This window comes from Protopterus annectens, chromosome 4.part0 (genome assembly GCF_019279795.1).
Source record: "Protopterus annectens isolate FY-2018-M chromosome 4.part0, PAN1.0, whole genome shotgun sequence".
Taxonomy (NCBI): domain Eukaryota; kingdom Metazoa; phylum Chordata; order Ceratodontiformes; family Protopteridae; genus Protopterus; species Protopterus annectens.
In genome coordinates, this window is record NC_056733.1 from 760,304,627 (window position 1) to 760,328,818 (window position 24,192).

The 24,192-nt window shown below is 38.0% G+C and overlaps 1 protein-coding gene across 2 annotated transcripts in view; it reads left to right on the plus strand.

Moving 5' to 3' along the window:
• LOC122799575 overlaps positions 1–24,192 on the plus strand; it is a 597,377-nt gene that overhangs the window by 535,503 nt on the left and 37,682 nt on the right. The gene's annotated exons all lie outside the window — the stretch shown is intronic.

The following is a 24,192-nucleotide window of genomic DNA, read 5'->3' on the forward strand; positions in this document are numbered from 1 at the left end:
TGACCTCTTCCCGCTGTGGTGCTTAATCTGTTTGTCTAAAATCCCTTACCATTGTTTTTGCCTATTTCATTCTTCCCCTTACTTTAAACCACACAGTGACATGATCACAATTGGCTCATGGTGCCAGTCCTCGGAAATCCATGACATCCTTTGCACTGTTTAAGACCGTGTTCAGAATTGTATTCTTTTTGGTACAGTTTAGTTGCAGTAGTTGGCTGATCCCTTCATGGTCTAAGATCTCCATCACCTCCTGCTCCTTCCCTACCATGGAGGTCAGAGTCTCACAGTCTGCTGCTGGTAAATTCAGATCTGCTACACCACTTCTGTTCACTTCTCTAGTTTCTCTTCTCCGTTTCTCACAGAACTCCGTGAAACAGCAGTAGTACCATACAAATAAAGTAAAGTAAAGGATACAGCAATCCAAAGGGCATTTACTATGGCAAAAATACTTTCACATCAAGTGAAAAAAGTATTTTTAAAGGTGAAGTAGTTAAACTAATAAAATTATTCAGAGAACAGATGCCAGAATGCAAGGGATGAAAAAGTACATCTGTTTATGAAAAAGGTTAATGGTAGAAATACTGCAGAATTCCAGAAAATTTAGAGGAAATCTACAAGAAAATTGAGTGGAAAACTTAAGTTTAACAAAAATGAAAAAAGGTTCATGACATGCCATTGTGTCTGTAATATTTTCAAACCAAACAATGGCAGTGAGAAGTAGCAGGAAGAATAGAGGAAAAAATTGGACAATCTGTACATTAAAATAATGAATGGCTTCTAAAAGATGTTATCTAAGCCAGGCAAAAGATGGATTAATTTAAAAAAGGAGTATGCAAAAATGGAATTAATTCCTTCTTCCTTTCTTTATCCAGCAAGATATAGAGGCATTTAGAGATGATTATCTGATTGCAGGAGAAGTAATTTCTTCATAATGAAGAAAAATATGCAAAACAAAGAAGTCACAACAGAAATTGTCTGGCTGAAGCATTAGGAATGGACTGAGAATCAATTGAGAAATCTAGGCAGAAGTCGCTCATGAAACAATTTGACTAAAGAGAACGGAAGGAGACATGACCTAACAATAAAGTAGGAACATTGCAGGAGTTAGTATATCCCCAATTTATCTGTCAAATGAAAAGGAAGAAATAATTTCAACAGATACCAGACCAAAAATATTTGAGATTGGGGAAGACTTCTAAAATCAAGTTAAGACTTGGAGAGAAGGTAGACAGAAGAAAGTGAAAAATGAGGAAGAAGAAATGAGTTGTTTCACAGGAAGGAAGAAAATCGTCACAAGTCACGAAACCACGTTTTATTTCAGAAGATGCACTTGAAATAAGCGAGCATTGGTGGACTATTTATGGACGTACGACTAGACAAATTACCAGGTAAGATGTGGGAAAATGGGGGGAGGGACTTGTTGGGAACTAACAAAATAAAGAAATAACATGAAAGAAGTTAAAAGTGCACTCAGAATAGTTTAAACTGTACAGCCATATATATATATATGTTAAAGATAATTCATTTTTATTGTAACAGCAGGTACTCCGTCAACTGAGAACGGTAAGGGTATTGAGTGTATTTTTGGGGGGGGAGGGGCTTCTTGTGGCAACTGATCATCTGCTGCAAGATGCTTTTGTTTCTACAGAACATCACATCTGAAAAGGAGTCCTCATCTACTGGAATGGCTCCCATCTACACAACAGTAGGGGAAGAGATACTTCCTAACCCCAATGTTCATGGTGGATGAGGGAAGTGATTCTGTTGTGCTTCACCCATTTCTGAGGGGGTATTTATTTATTTATATGTTTGAACAACATTGAGTGAGGTTTTTTAAATGATTTGAAGACCCCCTGCGATGACATTTTGGCAAGGGGGTATAGTCGCGATGAGGTTGATAGGATGGCCAGAGAAGTTAAATGTTTAAGGACAGAAGTGGCCAAACCCTACTTCGCTGGTGATAGTGATCCCAATATTGTGAATTTGGTGACAGATATTAGGGGGCACATACCAGTTGTCCTGTCCTATGCTAGTGATTTTAGACAGATACAAAGTTATTCATTCTAATTTGAATAGTTTAACCATTGATGATCAGATCAGGGGGGTTAGTGGGTGAAAAACTGCTGTTCAGGTATAAGAACAAAAAAATCACTTAAACGACACTTATGTTATAGAGATTCTATTGAGGAGAATACATCTGAGCGAACACCATTTGGTACGTTTCACTGTGGTAGATGTAAGTATTGTCCTTGTATAGATACTTCTAACCTGTCTGAGCACTCTGTATCTAGACAAAAATTTTCATTCAAGATATACATGCTGATTGCAAGACATGTAGTATAGTATATATAGCTACATGCACAGCATGTGAACATTTTTATTTGGGTAAGACCAGTCGTGCATTTTATGAGAGAATACATGAACATATGTATGCCTTAAGGAAATGTGACCCTGCTAATGCTTTAGAAAAACATGCTATACAGTTTGGCCTTACAAACACTTTTGTCTTCAAAGCTGTTGAGGTGGTGTCAAAGGGATCACAGGGAGGTGATTTAAAGAACTATACAGAAGAAGAGGGAGCTTCATTGGATTTTTTAAATTGTGTGCTGATAGGAGACCTGGGCTCAATGACAGGGTTTCTTTAAAACCTATATTAAAGTCTAGAGATTTTCATAAATAATGATTGCTATGCTTTGATAGGTTGTTGATTGGTAGTTTTGATTTTAAAAGTGGTTTTGTGATGTAAAAGTTTTGTCTGAAGAAGCACTTTGTGTGAAAGCGCTCATGTTTGTACTTTTTGTTGTATTAAACAACATTTTTATTCTGCCTAGTCTCTGGGGTTACTTTTGTTTTTTTACTTGTTGTGATTTTTTACTTGTGTTTTTTACTTGTTGTGTTCTATTTTTGGAGTCATTCCAGCTTGTGCCCATTGGAGGTTTGTTTTACTATTTATTTATTTATTGTTAACATTTGATTACCAGGAAAGTCTGACTGAGAGGAGCCCATTTTCTCTCCTCAATTAGAGGCAGAGAGGAGTAATCCTGCCTGGAATGTCATATGTCATACTCATGAGAGGGCTTTTGCTATGAGCCCTTGGAATGTATTTTTATATAGGAAAGTTTGTATACTTATATTTTAGAGCTGGTTAATTTTGTTGATAGAACTGATGCTGTTATAAGTGTTGAATCATCTAGTTGTAGTGAAATAAGATCGAACATATGGGTGCTAATGGAGATCTTTTAGACAGATCAGGATATATCGTTATTTTTACTTTCATAAGTCGTAGTATATTGAAAGCATTTATATGATGAGCAGTCGATGTTACCGTCATTGACACAGTTGGTGTTCATCAAAACCAGAACTATGAAATCCCTACAAACACTGAGATCACACAGTAGTGGGGGAAGAGATGCTTCCGAACCCCAGTGTTCATTGCTGTTGTCTTTTAACGCTGGGGATGACAGAAGTGATCGACTATTGTGCTTTTCCCATTGATGAGGATTTTATTTATTTATTTATTTATTTATTTATTTATTTATTTATTATTTACTGACATTGGATTACCAGGAAAGTCTGACTGGGTAGGAGCCCATTTTCATTGGAGGCCCGAGGAGAAAAACTCGAAAGTATTACAAAACTTTTGAAGAACAATAATTTTACAGTCTGTAAAAATAATACAAAAAACAACTACATTTTAAGTTTGTTATACCGAATTATACATTGGTTAAGAACAGATGCAACGTATATGATAATGATGTAATAGAGAAAGTTTATCCAGTTTATAGAGATATTAAAAAGTAAGTTTAGTGTAATACAAACAGGAATTGCAGTACAAAAGTGAGAGAAAAGCAGGCTTATGGTATATTTTGAGAGAGAGCTAAGGGAGGAGAAATGATAGACGTAAGGAAGTGAGTGAAGAAGGGAGAGTAAGGAGATGTAAGGTATGAACAGATATTCAATAGAGTGTCTTTTTTCCATAGAAAGCTTAATCTAGAATAAAAAATTATTTAAAATTTGCATTTTTTTTATAATCTGCAGTGTACTAGTATTGGTTGCTTTGAAGCGCCATTCAGGCAGAATTTGTGTCTGGTAGTCATGGTAATGCCTCCACATTCAAAGGGATTACATTTAGTCTTACTTATAAGGCATTTCATCAGTAAACACTTCCAGGCAACTTAAGCAACTCTTTGAACATATATGAAAGGAAGAAAACAACTTGTACTTCTTAACGATGTGAAGGACTGGCTTTTCAAAATAAAAAGTATTAAAGTTATATAAAGATAATGTGGCTATTGAACAGAAATGGAACTTTTGGACATGCATCATAAATAACTACAATTATCAGTATTGTCAAAATACTTTTAATGTGAGAAATGCTGACCATTTGAACATTTTTTGTTTGCTTAAACGCACAATCTTATTCAGTCAGAAAGACACAAACATATGTTATAGTGTGTAGATTCCTCATACTCAATGTACATTTACTTATTTTACATCGGAGGCCAGGCAACAACTCTGACAAGCTGTGCACTTCTAATTCATGTTTATTAAGTATTTGCTAGGCATGCAGTCCAAATTTCCTATTGCCCCAAAACCCTGTCTGGTGAAGTGACTCAAGGTCACAGAGTAGGCAGATGAAGGCTTAGGGTATTGAACTCTGCAACAGAGGAAGCATCTCATTAACAGCTCAGCTCTGTACCACAGGAGGTTGCTTCAGGTCTTGGCCTTAATCCTGTGCATTGCATGCCTGACAAATGAAACTCGGTGCTCTAAGACACACATTTTTAAAGGAAGATGTGTGTTGGGGGGGCTTATTCGATTAGTTAGTAATACTGAATGTTATATGACAGATAAAACTGTCTTTAGATTACAGCGTGTTTTTCAGCACAGAAATTAAATGTTTTTATACAGAATGCAAGTCAACTACATTTTTAGAATTTAAAATGTGTATGTTCTTCACAAAAGAAAGAAATATTTTCCTAGAATTGTACATGCTGGTTGGGAATATTTTACCAGAAAGTAGCAATGTTTGTACAGCTGTTAAGGATTAAATGGAATAAAATTGGAATTTAGTCACTTAACACAATAACATGGGTTCAGATTTTATTGGAAGATATACTGAGTCGGGGTATTTACATTAACGCATTGAATTAAATGAACCAGAATTCACTTATTTCAGAGCTGTAGTGTGCACTTGAAAGCACGTTTTTGAACATACATGTTTATAAAAATAGGACAGTACAAAGATATAAATAACACAACTGATGAATTCACAAATATGCTTAAAACAAGCTCTGCATATATCATCAAAGGTGGATAACTTTTCAGGAGACCATTCAAGGCAATAATATGTACTTCAGGTAAATAAATCACCTAGTATTTAGGTTGAATCCAATAGATAAGGCTGATGTAGAACATCCAGACTAGTGGAGATGAGGAAACAGAGTTTGGACATGACAGAAGATTTCATGAATTCTTGATTTGTAAAGAAGGGTTTGGAAGACACTGGTAGGAGGGAAATGGATGGACATAAAAAAAAATGGTTATTTAATTTACTTATTTTTGGACTGAGGGTTGCACCCCACCCCCATAAAAAGAAACAAACATTTTTTAAACAAAACCAGGGAGAGCAAGTCATGTTGCTTGAATATGCAATTCCAAGGGCAAAAGATACTGACAAAATAAAAATAAAGGAATTCCTGGGTTGTTTGAACCTGATCACAATGCAGGCATGGGGTGGGGGACATTAGCAATCCTTTTTTTATAAAAGGGTTAGGAACAGTAGTTGTTACTTTTGGCTTTTCCCGGTTAGGGGTCGCCACAGTGGAACTCCGGTCCGCTAATGATTGGTAGTTGATTTTTACTTGCCGAGTTACCAGCCCTGACTCACAACCTTCAATGAAGGTACACCCATTCAAGCATGTCTCCACGCAGAAGACGCTCCAGCTGAAAATCGAACCGGAAAACAGAAAAATAACTGAGTAAGGAAGGGACCTGGATGATTTGATTAGGAAGAACAAAATGTATGAAATGAGAATAAGAAGTGTATAGGTTCCTTACAAAGATGATTCAAAATTTTTGTTTTAAATGAAGGAGCAAATTTTAAAGGAATGATATGATAGTTAAGTATTACTGGTGGAGATTTTAATTTAATCTGGGAAAAAGAGTAACATAAGGGCAGTCTGTTCTTAAAGGAGTCTATGTTTAAGGGAGACTGAATACACATATGGAGACAATATCCATTTACAAAAAAAATGTTGACAGAAGCAAGTGGAATTGATGCTCATAAGTGAGAAGTTCAGCAAACAAACAAGTGCCAACATAAAAGATATATTTCAGCTTGCCCCAGTGTCACTGGCAATTGAAACCCTGACTATGACCTGTTTTTGATTAGGGTCAAGTGTGCTAGGGAGGATAGACATGAGCGGCTATTGCTGGCTCTGCTGTCTTGGGGAGGGAGGAAGGTGGCATTGGATTACCAAAGGTGCTGCACCTATGCAGAAGCAACATGATGGGCACACACTGCCCAAAGGTGTGCTTCAGTCTCCAAGAACGTCATGTATGGAGAGGCACTAATTCCTGTGGAAGCAGCACATATTAGAGCGTGAGAGCTGCCACTGGATTTAGGAGCTCCAGGAGAGGTGGAAGGAAGAGTCCACTGGGTCTGGCAGATTAGCCTGCACCATGTTGCTGCTGGACTTTCACTTCTTTGGGGAAAGAATGGGCTGATTAGGACCTGTATCCAGACAATGAATGAATCATGGGACTCTCCCCTGGACTTAGAAGATGTATGACTCTCACGCCAAGAAAGAAATAAATAGGTCAGTGGGACAAAGAAAGGGCAGCCATTAAAAAAAAGTTGTATATTCAGATGATGGTATTGCGAAAAGGAAATATATCAAGAAGAAAAGATGAAAAAATGTATCTAGTTATGGACACATTATTAGTGAAGAGAGAAAATTATGAACAAAAACAGAAATAATGCAAACATTAAATGATGTTGTTGTTGTCTTTTGGCTTTTCCCGGTTAGGGGTCGCCACAGCAGAACTCTGGTCCGCTAATGATTGGCAGTAGATTTTCACGAACGCCAAGCTGCCAGCTCGATGTTCAACCTTCAATGAAGGCACGCCCATTTACACATATCTTTCGAATGCCCACCCAACCATGGGGAGGATGCAGACTCCACACACAAGGCACTCCCTGTACTCCAGCCAAGAATCGAATGGGAGAACCTCTTGCTGTGAGGCAACAATGCTACCGCTGCACCACCGTGCATTAAATGATAATTAGGCTATATATGAACAAAAAGTACATTTGTGGAATGGAATAACATCATCATTCAGAGTAAGAATAATGAAGAGGGATATAATAAAATGTTGTAAAGCTAAACAAAGCTTTAAATTCAATTCATTCTATAATGTAGGATGTGAACAAAATATTAAATTAGACACTGTAATATAGAAACCCCCATTTTCATTAGAACAAATAGTGTTTAACAGTAGAAATAAAAGCTTATATGTAAAAGAGACTCCTGATGGTTGCAGTGAGGAAAAGAATGTACAGTTGTATAAGTCCTGCTTACATGTAACAGTAGATGCCTGAATTTCACACTGCCTCAGTGGCATATGGGTTCTGTGCATGCACAAACCCACTGTAGCAGCATTCATGAGCTCAGTACTCCCTCCTCTGACTCACTGTTATAGGGGATTGGCTAAGCCCCATCAGTGGAAGAAAGTCAAAGGAAGTCAGTTGTTCAGGCTTTTAGTGCTAAGTAGGAAGAACCAGAAGCAAGAATTGCCTGAAACCAACTAATATGCAGCCAAAAGACAACACCAGCACACATTAAAGTTGGATACCCAAACTCATATGTGTGTGTGTGTGTGTGTATGTATGTATGTGTGTATATATATATATATATATATATATATATAAGGAGGGATGGTGGGTAGCTGCTGCCACTGAGACAGTGTGAAATTTGAACATCTGCAGTTACAGGTAAGTAGGACTTATGCAAAACTGTACTATGTTCATCATTCACACTGCCTCAGTGGCACATGGATAGATTCCCAAAGCTCATCTTACCTGGGAGGAGGAAGGATAAGGATCCAGTAGGCGTGGAGAATGGTCCTTTCAAAGCCTGCTCAAGAACTTGAGAAAGAATCCAGTTTGTAGTGCTTTGTAAAGGTATGAACAGAGAATCCGGTTTCTTCCTCTAGAATGCTTCTAGAGTCCACTCCTTTTCAATATGCCACCAAAGAGGGTAAGGCTCTCGTGGAATCTGCTTTAACCTTGCCTGGAGTAGATTTACCGTGGTGGGAGTAACAAAACAACAAAGAACAACAAACACGCAATACTTCTTAGACCCAGAATAGGAAATAAACAGCTGTACAGCCTTCATTTAAAGCTTAGTTCTATCAAAATAGTAACTGAGTTGCCTGTACGCATACAAGGTATGCAGAATCTTCTCTCCCTTGATTTTAGGTCCTGGAAAGAAAGCTGAGAGATTGATGGCTTGATTCAGGATAAATTCAGAAACAACTTTTAGCATGAAAGATGGATTAGTGTATAAAACAACATTGTCCTTTTGGAAAATCAGATATGGTTGGCCCACCATGAGCGCTTACATCCTAGAGATTCGCCTTGCAGATGTCATAGCAAAAAGCAAAACAGTTTACCGAGTAACAAACTTTAAATCAGCCTGAAAGGCAGGTTCAAATGGAGATAAGGTCATTTTTTTTCAAAAACAAAGTTGAGATCCTTAGGAGGAGGAAATTGCTTTTGAGGGGGTGTCTCAACTGCAACATTCCTTTCAATAAACTGTTTTACCAGAAAAAGAAGAGGGGGATCCATTGGCAGACAAGCTGAGATGGCCACAAAAGGAACATTGATAGATACATAAGATAAGGCATCAACCTTACACAAATATTTTAAAACTAGAAGGCTAGATGCCATAGCAGGCTATCGATTACTGGTTAGACATCACTAGAAAACCTCTTCCACTTGTAAACATAAGATTTTCTAGTTGTAGGTTTTTCTGCCCCCTTCAATACCTGCTGCACATACTCATAGAAAGGTATCAAGATATAATAATCCAGCCTGACTTTTGCAATTGCCTCAAGTTGTGATGCACCATTCACTCCTGAGACTATGTGGAGCATATCCTGACTGTTAGGAAGCTTGTGATAATTACTCCTGGCCTATTCCATTAAAGAAGAGAACCAGTTTTATCTGGGCCAAATGGGGGTCACCAAAATGATCTTTGGTAACTCTGAATCTTCAGAAGTACCTTTGTTATCATTGGAAAGGGTGGAAATGCATAAAGGAACATTTTCATCCAAGGGAATGAGAATGCATGTGTCTTCCAAGCATGGCTGCAAGAATGCTACAACAGAATTTTTACAGCTGTCTGTTTTAAAAGGGGGCAAACAATTTGAGTTTTCTCCCACATCTAGACAAAAGCCTGGAAGACCTCTGTCATGTGTTTCCACTCATGATAGTCTGTCTGGCACTTTGTTTTGTTCTGACAGGATGTATGAGGCCCTAACCATTAGAGAGTGCTGTAAGACTAGCCCCCCCCCCCCCCAGGTAATCATTACCAACCAGCAGAGAGTATATTACCTTATACTAGTTACCACATAACTATGGTATTGTCTGTGGCCACTAAAAGGGGAGCTAGAGACCATAAATGGTGAAAAACATTTATGGCCTGAATCACTGCTAGCATTTCTTTGATGTTTATATGCTTTGCAGCATCCAAAGAACCCATTTGCCTTGCACTTGAACTCTCCTGGACATTGTTCCCCATTCAAAATTTTAGAAGTCCCCTCTGGACTGATTGAACTGAGGCCTGGAGGGAGAAGGGTAGGTCTGTATTGAGAGACATTTGATCCCTTCACTACTGTAACTCTCATTTCACAAATTCCAGCACTGGTACATAGAACTCTAAGGGGTGCAGGTGCTAAAAATAAAAACTTTCGAATACCACTGATTCTTAATAATATCATGAAGATCATTGATGCCACAAGGCCAAGAATTCGAAGTCAGCTTCTTGAAGAGATAAATCTCTGTAAATATGATAAGGAAGGACTTTGTCCTCTGGTTGAAAGACATTCTTTTTTCTATTTATGTTGTATACTACAGGAAGACAATTCTTTGAGAGGGTGTGAGACAGGACATTTGTAGGTTCAACTTGAAGCCCAGGTGAGCTAGAATGGTCAAAACCTTGTCTGATGATTCTATACTCCTGGAAACCAACTCTGTAAATCAACAAGTTGTCTAAATAAGGGAAAATGTGGATGCACTGGGTCCTGAACCACTGGAGCCAGGCATGTTATGAGTACTCAAGGCTCAGTAGATAACCCAAAGGGTGAAATGCAGAAAATTAATAATGCAAGACAAATGCAGCAAATCTCAGCTATATTCAGAAGATGGGAGTAACTGAAATGTGATTAGCATCTTTCAGATCTAAAGTTACCATGAAACAGAGGTCTGGAGGAAAGGGAAGGATCACCTGCAGGTTGAGCATTTTGAATTTGGGTACTTTCAGAAAGGTATTTAGCTAAGAAATATCTAATACTAGTCTCCAAAATATCCCCTTTTTGGGTACCAAAATGATTTTGGAGTAAAATCCTTTTCCTCTTTGTGGTGCAGGAACTGGTTCTATAATCCTGCTTGCAACATCTGAAGGGAGTACTGGAGAGAACAGATGTATCTGGGTTGGCAGGTGCAGGGGATTCCCTGAGAGGAGATGATGACTTTCTGCTCGCTGCCAAGAGTATCCTCCCAAATTATTCCCTCCACCTGTTTGTCTGACACTATATGCGGCCAGGCTGCAGAGTTGAGAGCCTAGGGGAAGGAGTGGGGGATACCCAAGTCTTGGCATAATCATTTTGAGAAAGGAACCCCTTTTATTTGGTTTAGAAGCATTTTTTTCTTGCCATTTCTTGTTGGTACCCTAACTCTCGTTAGGCTGGGAATTTTGTTTGTTCTGCCCTGTGAAGGTGGACACCATGTTAGGGAATAACCTGGGAGTATGACACATTCTAGATATACCCAATGCATCAGTTTAAATATTTCATCCCATTGTTTGAGAATCTGGGTGACAGCAGGACCAAACACAATTCAGAACTTAGAGTGTCCAAAATCTTATTTTTTAAATCTACTCAAAAATTCTGATTATGTAACCAAGCATACCTTCTCACTACAACAGAAGCAGAAGCATTTCTAGAAATTGTCTGCACCTTCCAAAGCACATCTCAAAGCATGTTTTGAAACCTGAATCACACTAGAAGCAGTCTCATTCATATAACACTTCTGTTCAGTAAGCAAAGATGTAGCAAAATCATCTAAACTGTAAGTGCATTGCAAATTAAACCTCCACATAAAGCCTAGATAATTTAGAATTCTAAAGACTAAATTGCTAGACTGAGAACATTTTTCCTAAGGTTCTAACCCCTTGCCAATTCTAACCAGGGGTATAGGGTTAGAAGAGGCCAAGGACCTCTTGTTAGAGTTGGGCGATTAGGAAACCACAACTGTGTCAGCTGACAAATGAGCATAGACTGCTTCAGGATCATTGTACATCTTGTATTTCCTCATAGCCTTTTTAGTGGCTTTTTCACTAGCCCAAACGGATTTTACATGCAGTTTTATAGACATCCTCTAAGGTCAGTAACAGAGAACAGATCAGCCAAAACATTTGTAATTTCATCTTCAATAATATCATAAACTCTTTCAGTCTCTGGCACAGCTCCAAGTTGCTTCCAGTCAACTACATCTCTAAACCTAGCTAGCATCTGTGGAAAGGTAAACAACTTCTTTGGTTTTTGAAACCCATCCACCTTCTAAAGAATCAAACTAACTGGTCTCAAGAGTGTTCACTATTGTCTGCATCAAAGTTCCCATCAAAATCTGCAGCCGCAGACTGATAGTAGAGAAGGCAGCTTCGTAGTTATTCTGAATAGGAGCATTGTTTCTGAGACTCTTAGCTAAGGAAACCACATCAGCCCTATACATGGTAGTAGCCTGATTATCCACAGTGTGGTGAAGTTTGTTTATTTTTACTGTAAATTACACTAGTGGACAAAGTATCTCGGGGCAAAGTATTATGTCTCACAGCAGCCTCTTATCTCAGACCTTTCCTACACCTAAAAGGCTTGGTTCGGTTGTACCTGAATCAGGAACTGGAAGAGTCCCAGAGAATATGTATGTGCCCTTTATCATAGCGTGTCGTGGGCTCACACTAGAGGGTGATAATGGAAAAAAGGTAAATGGTCTGTGGGCCAACTTAAGGCAGCAACAGATTCACAAATTGTAGACTGAGGCATGTTTTTGTTGAGTTTTTTTTTTTTTCTTTTTAGGTGCAACTGGATTTCATGGGAAGGGAAATATATCAGGATCCATCATGTAGGGAAAAAACACCAGGAAGAATAACACACTGACACTATTAAGGGTTAACTAATGGCAGCAATAATAGAAAATATAAACTATGTCCTCACATAGGAAATAATCAAACTGCATAGCATAGTAGAACCGTTTAAAATGTGCTAAACCTTGTTCTATAACCTGCACAGTGTAGTAGAGAACAGCACACACAGTCACAGTACCAAGTACAATTCACTTGTCGAAATCGTATCAAAAAATCAAACAGAAACCTGTTGAAACAGAATAAATAAGCATTTCCTTATTCTCTTGACAGAAATGAAAAAATCTCCAAAGAAAATGCAGAGAAAATAATATGCAGAAAAATCTAAGTTTAAAGATAGAAATGGCTGACTATAGCAGTGTTAAATTAGTAATAAATAGTTAAATGAAGAAAAAAGTGCAAAAATACAATATTACTTTAAAGTGAAGCGTGAGTGTATATCACAGTTAGCAGGGGTACTTCATTGCCAAATGGAACAGAGGCATTTTTTGCTTTAAGGTTCAGTCTGTGAGTTTGGCATCTATCATTTGTCTGTGTCAACCCCTTCTTTAATATGTTAACATAGTTGGGGGACTCTCTGTCTGCATCCGTTTGACAGTCATCTGCAAACGTGGTAAGCCACAGGCCATCTACCTTTTGCTTGGACTTCAGAGAAATAGTTTCCGAACAGTTGAGGGCCCAGCACAGATCCTTGTGATATTCCACTGGTAAGTGGACTAGTGGTGGAGGTGCAGTCACCAATTTTGACATTGTGTGTTCTGTGACTGAGCCAGTTGGCTATCCATCTACTAATGTATGGGTTAATCCCCAAATAGGAAATTTTCTCTTTGATACCTGAATGGGGGATGGTGTCAAAGGCCTTGGATAACTCAACATAGGCGGTATTTCCTGTTATCCTCATCCAGGTCTTCAGGTCAGTATCAAAGATGTCCACTAGTTTTAATAAGCAAGATCTACCCTTGACAAAGCCAAAATGGATCTTGTCAACTGTTGAAGGTCACCTGTGTCCCTCTGGATAAGGTCCATGCTGCTTCCCTAGCCTTGCAGATAAGGCTTTTAGGCTTATGGGTCAATAGCTTTAGTTCAGCATGTTAACAAATTGACATACATTGCATATCACACAACATTTGATATTAATTTCTGTACTGTAGGTGAAATATATGTAAAAAAAGTACTGAGACAGCAGGGTTGCTGTGCTTAGGGGAAGGTAACGCATGTATTGTACATATGTGACATATTGTTAGATAGGGCCTTCAGTTTGTTTCCATGTGTAATTCAGTTCATAAACAGGAAATGGACAGTAAACAGCACTAATACATAATATATGGTTTTCCATAGCATGTCAAGCAGCAGGTTTGCATTATGTTTGGTAAAGTGTTTGCACATGCGAGATACACATTTCCATTACTTTCCCTGTTTGTGCATAATTAAGCAGTGCGCAAATGTAAGCTGCAGTGCTAAAAGTCTTAAGAGTTAGTACTGAGTCTTTGAAACATACCTACTGCTTAACTGACTCTGTGACAGGTGTAAATGCATTGACACATTTGTTTTTGAGCCCCAGTGTTACTGGGTATGAATTATGGTGTATCTAATACCAAAACCAGTGGGCTATGGCTGACCAAGTTTGCAGATGACTACAAGCTGGGTGCTGTCATCGATTCCCCTAGTGATGTGGACATCATCCAAGAGGGTCTGTCCCAAACAAGTGACTGGTGCCAGAAACATGACCTCAAACTGAATGCCAAAAATGCATCATCATCCCCTTTGGAGAGAGTGACATCCCCACAAATTATCACATTGATAATAAGGTCCTAAGCACACAATCAGTCGTGAGAGAATTGGGCACCTAGGTTGATAGCAAATTGACTTATGACCACCATATTTCCTCCGTTTTACAGAAGCTTTCGACATGGCCCACCTCAATAGTAAGTGTATCTCGTCCAGGGACATGTTGGTCATAACATCCCTGTATTATTTTCTTATAAGACCTATTATTGAGTAAAATGTCCCTTTTGGTATGTACCTCACAAACCACATGCAGCAGCTGGAGAGACCACAGAGGTTCCTCCCCAGGAGAATCTATGATCTCAAACATCTACCCTACACAGACAGGCTAAAGACCCAATCCCTCTAGTCTCCTACAGACTCCTCAGAGGTGACCTCTCTCTGGTATACAAACCAATCTCAGACCCTGCCTTGATAGGACTGCTGCATATCTGCAAGTCAAGCTCCACTCAAGTAACCCACACACGTGACCTCAACCTGGTCTGTGACATCAATAGGACTTGTTGGCAGGACAGATTTGTATCCCAGAGATTTCCCCCCTTTGTGGAATAGACTCCCTATCCACGTCAATCAGAGTTCCTCATTAACCCTTTTTAAGTGCAACCTGGATAACTGGATGGGGAACAGAAGATACAAACCTGGGATTCCACCTGTGTCCCTGCTGGACAGTGGCATAGGGTGCTGATTTGTTGGAACATGGCTAAATTCTTGGCTAGGCTTGTAAGGGCCTCAGTGCCAGTAGCCTAGTAACTTCCTATGATCCTATGAATTTGATTATTAAATGTAGGTGTACATCCTAAGGTAAGGGAATTTCCTACAAATCTGCCAAAGTGTGATTGACAGGAGAGATAAACACAGCAAAGGACCCATCAAGGAGTGTCCTGTCTTTAGATTAAATGGTATGTTAAGTACATAGCTGTCATTTCCTATCACAAATATCATCATACTTGTGTGGCTTTTAAATAAACTGAAAAGCAAAAAGGGTGCACAAACCGATAAAACATAAAGTCGGCACTCCTGGAAACACATACCCCAATAGTCCTGTGTAGAAAATGACCGCAAATGCTTGCAAGCATTAAAGACACTGTTTATTAGGCCAAATTAATAAATAGATAAGCAGTGTTTTTATGGACTGGCTCTTATCTGATGAAGTTAAGAAAGTTCTTGACTAAAGCGCTTATGTATTTATTAATTTGTTACAATAAAACAAGTGTTTGTGGTAATTTTCTACACGGGACTATTGGGGTGTGTGTTTCCAGGAGTGTGCCAACTTTGTGTTTTATTGCTTTTAAATAAGTCAGATGCTGTCACAGTTGTAGCTGTGAGAGTGATAAAACAGTGGTAAGACATTGTTTATCTAGAACTAAAAGACAGTCTGCTATTTACAGACATATTCAAGTATGTGACAGAATTCATGCAGGAAACATTCTTCGTACTGTGTGTGTGAAAAGTGGCATAAACATGCTGAATGAGAGTGGCCCTAGGATTGTATGGTGTGGTAACTTATCATTAAAGGGGCTTCTTGTTTGAGACTGACACCTGACACATGGTGTTATCGGATGACTATTTCCCCTGTCCATCTCACGTGTATGACACTTCTATAGTCTGTTCAGTAAGGCTTTTGATATTCTGCTTTACAAGTTACTGAAGTTTAGGTACATTGCATCCTTCAAGTTCTGTCTGTCAAAATATGTGCTGTGTGGATTAATAGGCAGGAATTCTGTTAGCTTGCACTACCATTTTTTGCAAAACCTTTCCTAGGATGAGGTAAGACTGACTTTTCTCTAACTATCTGGATTCTTTCTGGCTTTCTTTTGTACAAGAGTGATGGCCAATACCCAACTCAAGTGTTTTTTTTTTTTCACTCCACACCCCAAGGAAGGTACAAAGTTGTGTGCCATCATCCAGAATGCCTGTCTTTTCAACAACCAGATGGCTGGAAAATCCATCCCTTTGCCATATTAGTCTGCCCTTGAAATTATTTTCCTGACTTGTTCCTTTATGCCCTCACCTGCTATTTGTTCCCATTCTGGCCATCCTTTCCCAGGTTGGTACCTTACTTGCCCTTTTTTTTCTACTTAAGAAGATCATTTATTCATTGTAACAGGAATATTTTTTTAAGTTTTCATAGTTTCTTCATTCTTGCTTCTTATATCTACCCTGTAATTTTCTAACCAGTTTCTTATTTTTCTTATTTAATTATTTTACTTACATTTTCTTAACAGGTTATCCCTATAGTGCAGATCCTGTTTACAGAGGGGACCTGCAGTGAAAAGGTCCTTAATACAACTTGCATTGTTTTATGACAGTCCAAACATAATATAACTGATAGTTGCTGTCTGTGCTTAAGAAGTTTAGATCAAAGTACAGTGGAAAAGCAGTCAGCAGTACAAGTCCATGTGTTGTTACAGCAAAGGCATTTTTCAGAACTGTGAGACCTGACATTTTGAAAATAGATTGCAATAAAAAATTACAAAACTCACTTTTCACCTTTAAAGCATTTTTATAAGGGGCTTTGCCTCTCTGCTTCCCTACCCTGCCAGTTAAATAAACTAATTCAGATTGCTATGCCTTGCAGTAGGGGATTACTGCGATCGGTTCCTTCCACATTTGCACCTGCAGTTCTGTTATTCCTAACAATGCAGCTGTAGTTTATTTTATGTAACATTTTAGTTTTTAACAAGTTGGCTAAATGATTGTTCTTGTATATATAGTTTTATTTATCTTTATATTTGATCACATAGTACTGGATAATTCATATTGATTGCTTGCTTGGACTGTAGAAAGAGCAAAATCTTAATAACAGATAAAGCAAATGCTCCTACAACTAGATTAAATGCAGTAAGAACAGTAAAGCTTAACAATATGAAGTTATCTACCTATGTGCATTTTCAAAAATAATATTTTGTAGATGTGTACCTGTTCAGAATTAATCAGAAAGGCAGGTGTATTTAAACAGGATAACGTGTGAATATATATATATTGACATCAAGAATTTGTGGTTATCAGACTTCCTGTATGGAGCTAAACTGAAAGGAGGCAAGCTGCAACCTCTCCTGCATTGTGTAGTGCTAAGAGTGCAAAGATACCAGCAAGTAATCAAGATTAGATCTAAGCAAACTAAAAAAGATATTGAATGTCTAAAAACAGAAGGAAGAGCAAGCACAGGGAACTTGACTTCTTGAATAACAGTGACAGTCACCCATTGATAAATCAAATCATATGTCAATAAATAAATTAATCAGATCCGTGCCAAGTGAATTGGAAAGCTTGCATAACCAGATGAAACTTCTTGTAAATGATTGCTGAAAATAGGAAATATACAAGAAAAAACAGACAAAATGTACCGTGAGGTTGTGACGCTTAGTGGGATGCTGACTGACTACATAAAATCAAATAGCAAAAGGTTGGAAGAAATGGAGGGAGCCTAAGTAAGCAATCGGATTATATAGTGATGTTGCCAAAGTCAGAACTAAGAACTAAAGAAAAGCTAGTGGAGATGAAGGGCCAAACAAGAGGCAGTATCAGACAAGATGAATGAGTTAGAAGACTGAGCCAGGAGGAAAAACTTGCCATTCATTAATGCCTCTGAAGGCTGGGAGGGGAAGTATTACTTTGGATTTATGAGAAAGCAGATCAGCCAATGGGCCAAGATACCAGAGGACGAGGAGATCATAATGGATAGAGCACTTAGAGTATCAAAGTTTTTAAATTCTTCTATTTTTAGCAGATGGGTAGAAACACACCAGTGTTTCATTTTACATCTTTACCCCTGCATCTTTGTTAGTTTTTATTGGTGTATGATCTGATAGTTCTTGGATGGTTCTCAATGCTTTCAATTAAATGCATATGCTCTTGTAAAATATAATTTCTATCCAGTCTAGCTCTGTTATTGTGTCATGGGGAATGATGTGTTAATTCTGAGTTCCTGCTACTGATGTCACATCTTCCAAACCAAATATTCTCATATACTACTTCAGAAATCTATCATCTTCTGTTATAGCTTCCCTTTGAGGTCCCCTAATACATCCTCACTATTGCACATCAGGTTCCATTGCAGTGTCTGTTGAAGGCTTATTCTCCTCAAACCTCTTAGGCTCCATAATAATAGTTTTAGGTGGACTGTAATCCTAATCCCCACCAATATTCCCTTACCACCACATTTGTACCATGATTGTCTCTTTTCCCTCTTCTATCACTATTGAAGCCCCTTTACACTTATTACTCCCCCTTTTTTCTTTGTACTCTGATATTGTGCTGGACATCCTCCTTGAAATCCTATTTGACTCAAATTCACATACTCATTCTGTCCAGATGCATCTCATGTAACATTGCCATTTGCATCCTATACCTTTTAATATAATTCATTGCTCATTTGTTTTTGTCTATACCTGTAAAACCATTTACATTCCATGTTCACAGTGACAAAGCCAGTTTGTTTAAAGCTATTACTCTACATATTGTACATGTCAATTCTTTCAACTGTATATTTCCAATTTGCAGATTGTGTACATACACTGTTTGGTAGACTGATTTTGTATATAGTTACTACTTCTCATATGTGTTTGAACCCATGTCATTTTCCCCAGACTTTTGACTTTAATAAAAAGGAAACCTAAAACAATTCATTTTCAACCACCATCCCCTTTAACTTACAGAAAATGCGCAAAACTATATACACTTTCCGAAAAGGATGTTTACCCTTCAAACAGGATCAGATGCCCCAAATAGACTGCTGCATAGAGAAGCATTATCTATTCTAAATTTGAGGTTATATTAGAGTCTGTTTTTCCACCTACATAAATAGCTATCTTGTGTTTATTTTATTTTTGTTCCCTTCTCAGATGTGAAAAGATTTTCTTTATTTGTCCAACATTTGTTGACCAGGTTAGTCCAACTAGGCTAGTGGCCTCTTCTCAAGGGAGATCCATGTTGGGAAAATTTGATAGGAGCCAAGGAATCATTTACATTCACCTGAGCTACCAGCAGCTCAAGCAGATGGGATCTTGGTTTCAAATCTCATTAGGAGGTAGGCTCACTGGGGAGTGCAGCAGTCTCCCTTTTGGTGCACTGCTGTGTCAGCAATCCATTTACCTGTTGTAGGACTAGAACCCACAGTTCTCTGCACCAAAGGCATGTGTGCTTACCTGTTGCACCACTGACACTGACTACAACTTGCATGGTTTTAGTAAGCACTAACTTGTAAATAAAGAAACTAAACTGTTTACTGTTACATTTAATGCATTCAAGTAGTAAGGGAGGCAGGAACTTGTACAGCTACTCACTTTCCACATTTTCACAATTGGTTTTCAATGAACTGCTTGCCAATACCCTTTAAAAGTTAAATATATTGTACCTTGTACATCCCACTCAGAACACACTATTCTGATATGTCACAATTAAGTGCTTGTACCTGCAGGTTTCATATCTCTGACTAGCATTACCTATTTTAAAATGCCTATTCTAAAAGCAGGTGCTAATGGAGAAAAACAGCTATTAACTTTGCAAATATAAAAACAAAGTATTGTAGATTTCACTCTAAACAAAAAGTTCAGACCTACAGTAGTTTAGATCTGCAGATCCCATGTCTCCAGCTAAACGCAGATGCTAATGAAAAAAAATGTAACTAGACACTATTATATTTCATGGTTTTCATTTAAGTATCATGTATTTCAAGATTGTTTACTTAAAAAATGTATGTAGCTTATACTAAGGATATTAGATATTCACCTCTATAAAAACACAAAAATTATCATATTTTAATTGTAAATATAATGCAGTCAACAAAACACGTTTATACCCTTCAGCAGCCCAAGATCACAATGTTATATTAATCCTAATTTGATTATTTCCAGCCTTTATTATCTTATTACAGTGTACAGTTTGGGTGGATTACAACTATGAAAACATGCTATCTTACTTTAATATCACTAGCACATACAGCAGAAACTAATAAAACTTCCCCACCTCGCATTTAAAATATCTCTGACAACATATATACAGAACTGCTTTTATCGTATAACACGCAGTTTGCACCATCGCATGTTTATATAAATATTATCAAAGACTGTTTCAGTGTCCTTTTAAACATTAATGATAAAATGGAGTTTATTGTTGTATAGTTCTCCCACAAATTTAACGGTCAACGAACTTTGTGTTTTTTAACCGCTTCTTCCTGTAGAACCACATTTCACATACCTAAAATTATGCCTAATGAGGTTGTTGATTTACAGTTATCTCATTTATTCAGTAATTTTGCATTGCTGCTGGTCTTCCTTATTATCTCAGTCTCCCAATGCTGGTCTCTGGTTTAAGTCCAAGGGACTGCTGATTCTGCTAGTCATTTCCTAAGATTTTTTGTTCTTTTGTTCAGGCCATTTCATGTGCCAAAATGGAAAATGTTTCACTGGCAAAGTCTTTCTATGGATGTTGTTATTGTCAGGAGATTGAAAAGCAGACTTCCTTGCAGTTTGCTGTCTAAACCTTTATTTCCTCCTTTGCCTGTTTTACATCCCAAAATGTCTTTGTTCCTCCAGGGGAAAAATATTCTAAAGACAGTTGGATAAAGCAACTTGAATGTCACACCTACCTCTTGACATTCCATGATTGCCAGGAAAAACCTTTCTCTTCTACCTGCTATGCAGCAAATTGTCACTTTCCACAAACACTCTAGTGTCCCCAGTTTTGACTACTTTTGCCTTCTGCTTTGTCAAGAGCAGCTGTTTCTGCTGGAATAACTGCATCACCTTTCCTAAAATAGGTCTCTGCTACCTTCTAATGGTCAAATTTGGAGCATGCATATGATGTGTCCTCTCGCTTAAAAACCCTGATGTGTGAAACACAATGTTACAGAGGTTTATTTGTACTTTCATAAAATGAATGCAGTACATTCCTTCCACAAGCTCTGTGCTAAAAACAAATAATCAGGTTTTGTCTTTGTACTCTGCTCCCTCACTGTTTTAAAACAGGTCTTCTTGAAAAATCTTGTTTGGCCAGTCTTTCCTTCATTTTCTCCTTTGATTTTTTGCAATTTTATCCAACACATTTGAATAGTCACTTAAAACTGCTTCTGTTTTTTTGTTGTTTTTTTTATTTTTTTTTAACACTTTTGTCATTTGACTTTATATATTCCTCCAGGGTTTCACTTATTTTAAATACTTCTAGGTGCATTTGATTTATTGTCTTTCCTATAATTTACTGAACACCATTTCCTTTTCTAAAACTGTTACTTTGAACTGCTTTTTGATGAACAGTTGTAAGTTTTTTCCCAGCCATACCTTTATCTCCTTCTCTGATTGATTTTCGCTTACCTTCTCCAAATTTCTTATTTACTGGCATCCAGGCAGTGAAATTAATATCTAGTGGCTGAATTCTACCAAACTGAAAACTGTTACTGTCTTTTTAGTGTTTTTTTAGTCCATAGAGCAAATTAAATTGATGCTTGAAGATGTGAATTTTTAAAAGGAGGTCAGCAAATTTGACATCAGTAGAATGTATAGGTGCAATGACCTTGAGTTTCTAGACCTATTGCATGCAGAGAGTATTTGGAAGTTCATCATTTTTTGTAGATTGAATCGTCTCATATCCTCACATTGTTGGTATTCCTTAAACCCATTAGTTCACTTGCAGCTTCCTCCATTGTATCTGCCAGGTTTCAGAGACTAAACAATTGGCTATTTACACAGACAAATTTGAACTCATGCAATGAACCTGGACAAATCTTATTAGTGTAACTGGCATTTATTAGTGTATTTGTGGAATATGACTTTTGAAGTTGCCATGTACCTATTAGTTATGGACATTAAGGATTTATTCATGATGACACCACAGATTGCAGGTTTAGAGATGAAGATAGAAGATCTTAATTATATTAATTTGTGAAGTGATTAATTTAGTTCTGCCCAAAATTTAAATTCAACAACAGATATTACTAACACATTTGTGGGTGGACACGGGATGGCTGTGACCCCCCCACTTTTACTAATTTAGTTTTAAACAAACGAGAAAATAAGTTTATTTACTATTCTGAATTTTGGAGGTCAGTTAGATTGTATGTCCATTACAGTGATGATTACTTTTCATTTGGTGGAGGGCATCAATGAATTTTTTAATCCTTAAACAGCTCTGTGACATCCAGATAAAATCTCACTGAACTGCCACCAAATAACGTGATGTCTGCCACTATCCTGGGTCAGTAACTAAGCTTCAATCCTTACTACTCACTCCATTAAGTAGACTGTCATTTAAACAGGAGTAATATTCCACAATTTCCCTAAACTAAGAGCACAACAGAAACACACTTTATAGCCTGGGACTGGACTGTATACTTCTCTCAACCCCTAATGTAACCCCTTATTACACACTTCAGAGCAATGTGTCCCAGTTTAAGACTCTGACACACTCATACTTAAATAAATTAAATCTCATCCAAACACTTCTGGGCAAGCCTGACACAGCTTTCCAGCTGTCTCCCTTCCCCAAAATAATATGGTAATGTTGCCACCAATCAGTGTGCCTTCATGACTTTTAAAGGAGTGTCCAATTATGAAAATTAAATATTAAAACAAATTCTAGCAAATGATCAGAAAGATGTGACTGTAGTTCTATTACTATTGTTTAAGTAGCAAATTATGTCACTTGTGTAGCATTTTACGTAGGCAAAACCACCAAAAAGCCAAGTCAAAGACTGTATGAACATACATATGCTTATCAAAGTCAAGCAGACTACTAACGCTTTGTACGGACATCCTGACATAAAAGAATTATGTTAGCAATTAAGCCCCAGTTACATGTGTTTTCCAGGTCATCATGTTAGCATTAACATTAAATTTGTCTTGAAAAACAAAGCAGCTAAGCTTTGAACAGGTGGTTGTGTCAGCAGAATGGGGGGAGTATTCTACATGACAATGAAATTAGTCTGTTTCTTAGATGCTTTAAAATTAGAGATGAAAGTGCTAAAGAATATGTGTGGTCTTTGATTCCTTTTAGAACTCTGTTTTGTATTTAGTGGTTTTCACTGTGCGAGCAGGCCTTGTCTGTTTTTTTGTAATTTCTCAGTTTTCACATTGAGAGTGCACAAATTAACCCATTATTCAGTGTGCATCCATAGGTTCATAGGTTCATAGGTTCATACTAGGCTATCTGCCCGAGGGCATTTACAAGCCTAGCCCATAGTTTTGTGGCTTACGCCACCCCTTTAGTATGGGGAACTATACCCATTATTTTGCTGTGCCTCTGTTGAGCAGTGACACTGAGGTAATCCCTGGGGTATATCTGCGATCTCCCATCCATTGGTCAAGATTTCTCTTGAACAAGGCCAGCGAGGTGCTCTGCCTCACATATACCGGGATTTTATTCCACAGCATAGGGAGTCTTTGGGTGATGAATCTATCCCTCCAGCACGTCCTATTAATAGCCGTGTCGAGGTTTAAGTCTCCCGCCTTGTGGCTCTGACGGATCTAGATTTTTGAGGTGAAGCATATTCATCAAATCTGGGTTTGACATGGCCTTGTATGTTAGGCAAAGGTCACCTCTGAGCAGCTGTGCGACTGAATAGAGCTGGAGTTCTTTCAGTCGGGCAGCATAGGACAGATGTTTGAGACCCTTTATCCTTTTGGTGAGGAACTTTTGTGGCCTCTCCAGCTGCTGCAAGTGTCGGGTCAGATACATTCCGAATGGGGCATTGTACTCAATCATTGGTCTGATGAGTGATGAGTATAGGGAGACTATGACCTCCCTTGATCTAGATGAGAATCCCTTCATGATAAGGTGGGCAATGTAGAAGGTTCCATCTTGGAACTCCCAGTCTCCTAACTCGTCGTTGACCTCTTCCCGCTGTGGTGCTTAATCTGTTTGTCTAAAATCCCTTACCATTGTTTTTGCCTATTTCATTCTTCCCCTTACTTTAAACCACACAGTGACATGATCACAATTGGCTCATGGTGCCAGTCCTCGGAAATCCATGACATCCTTTGCACTGTTT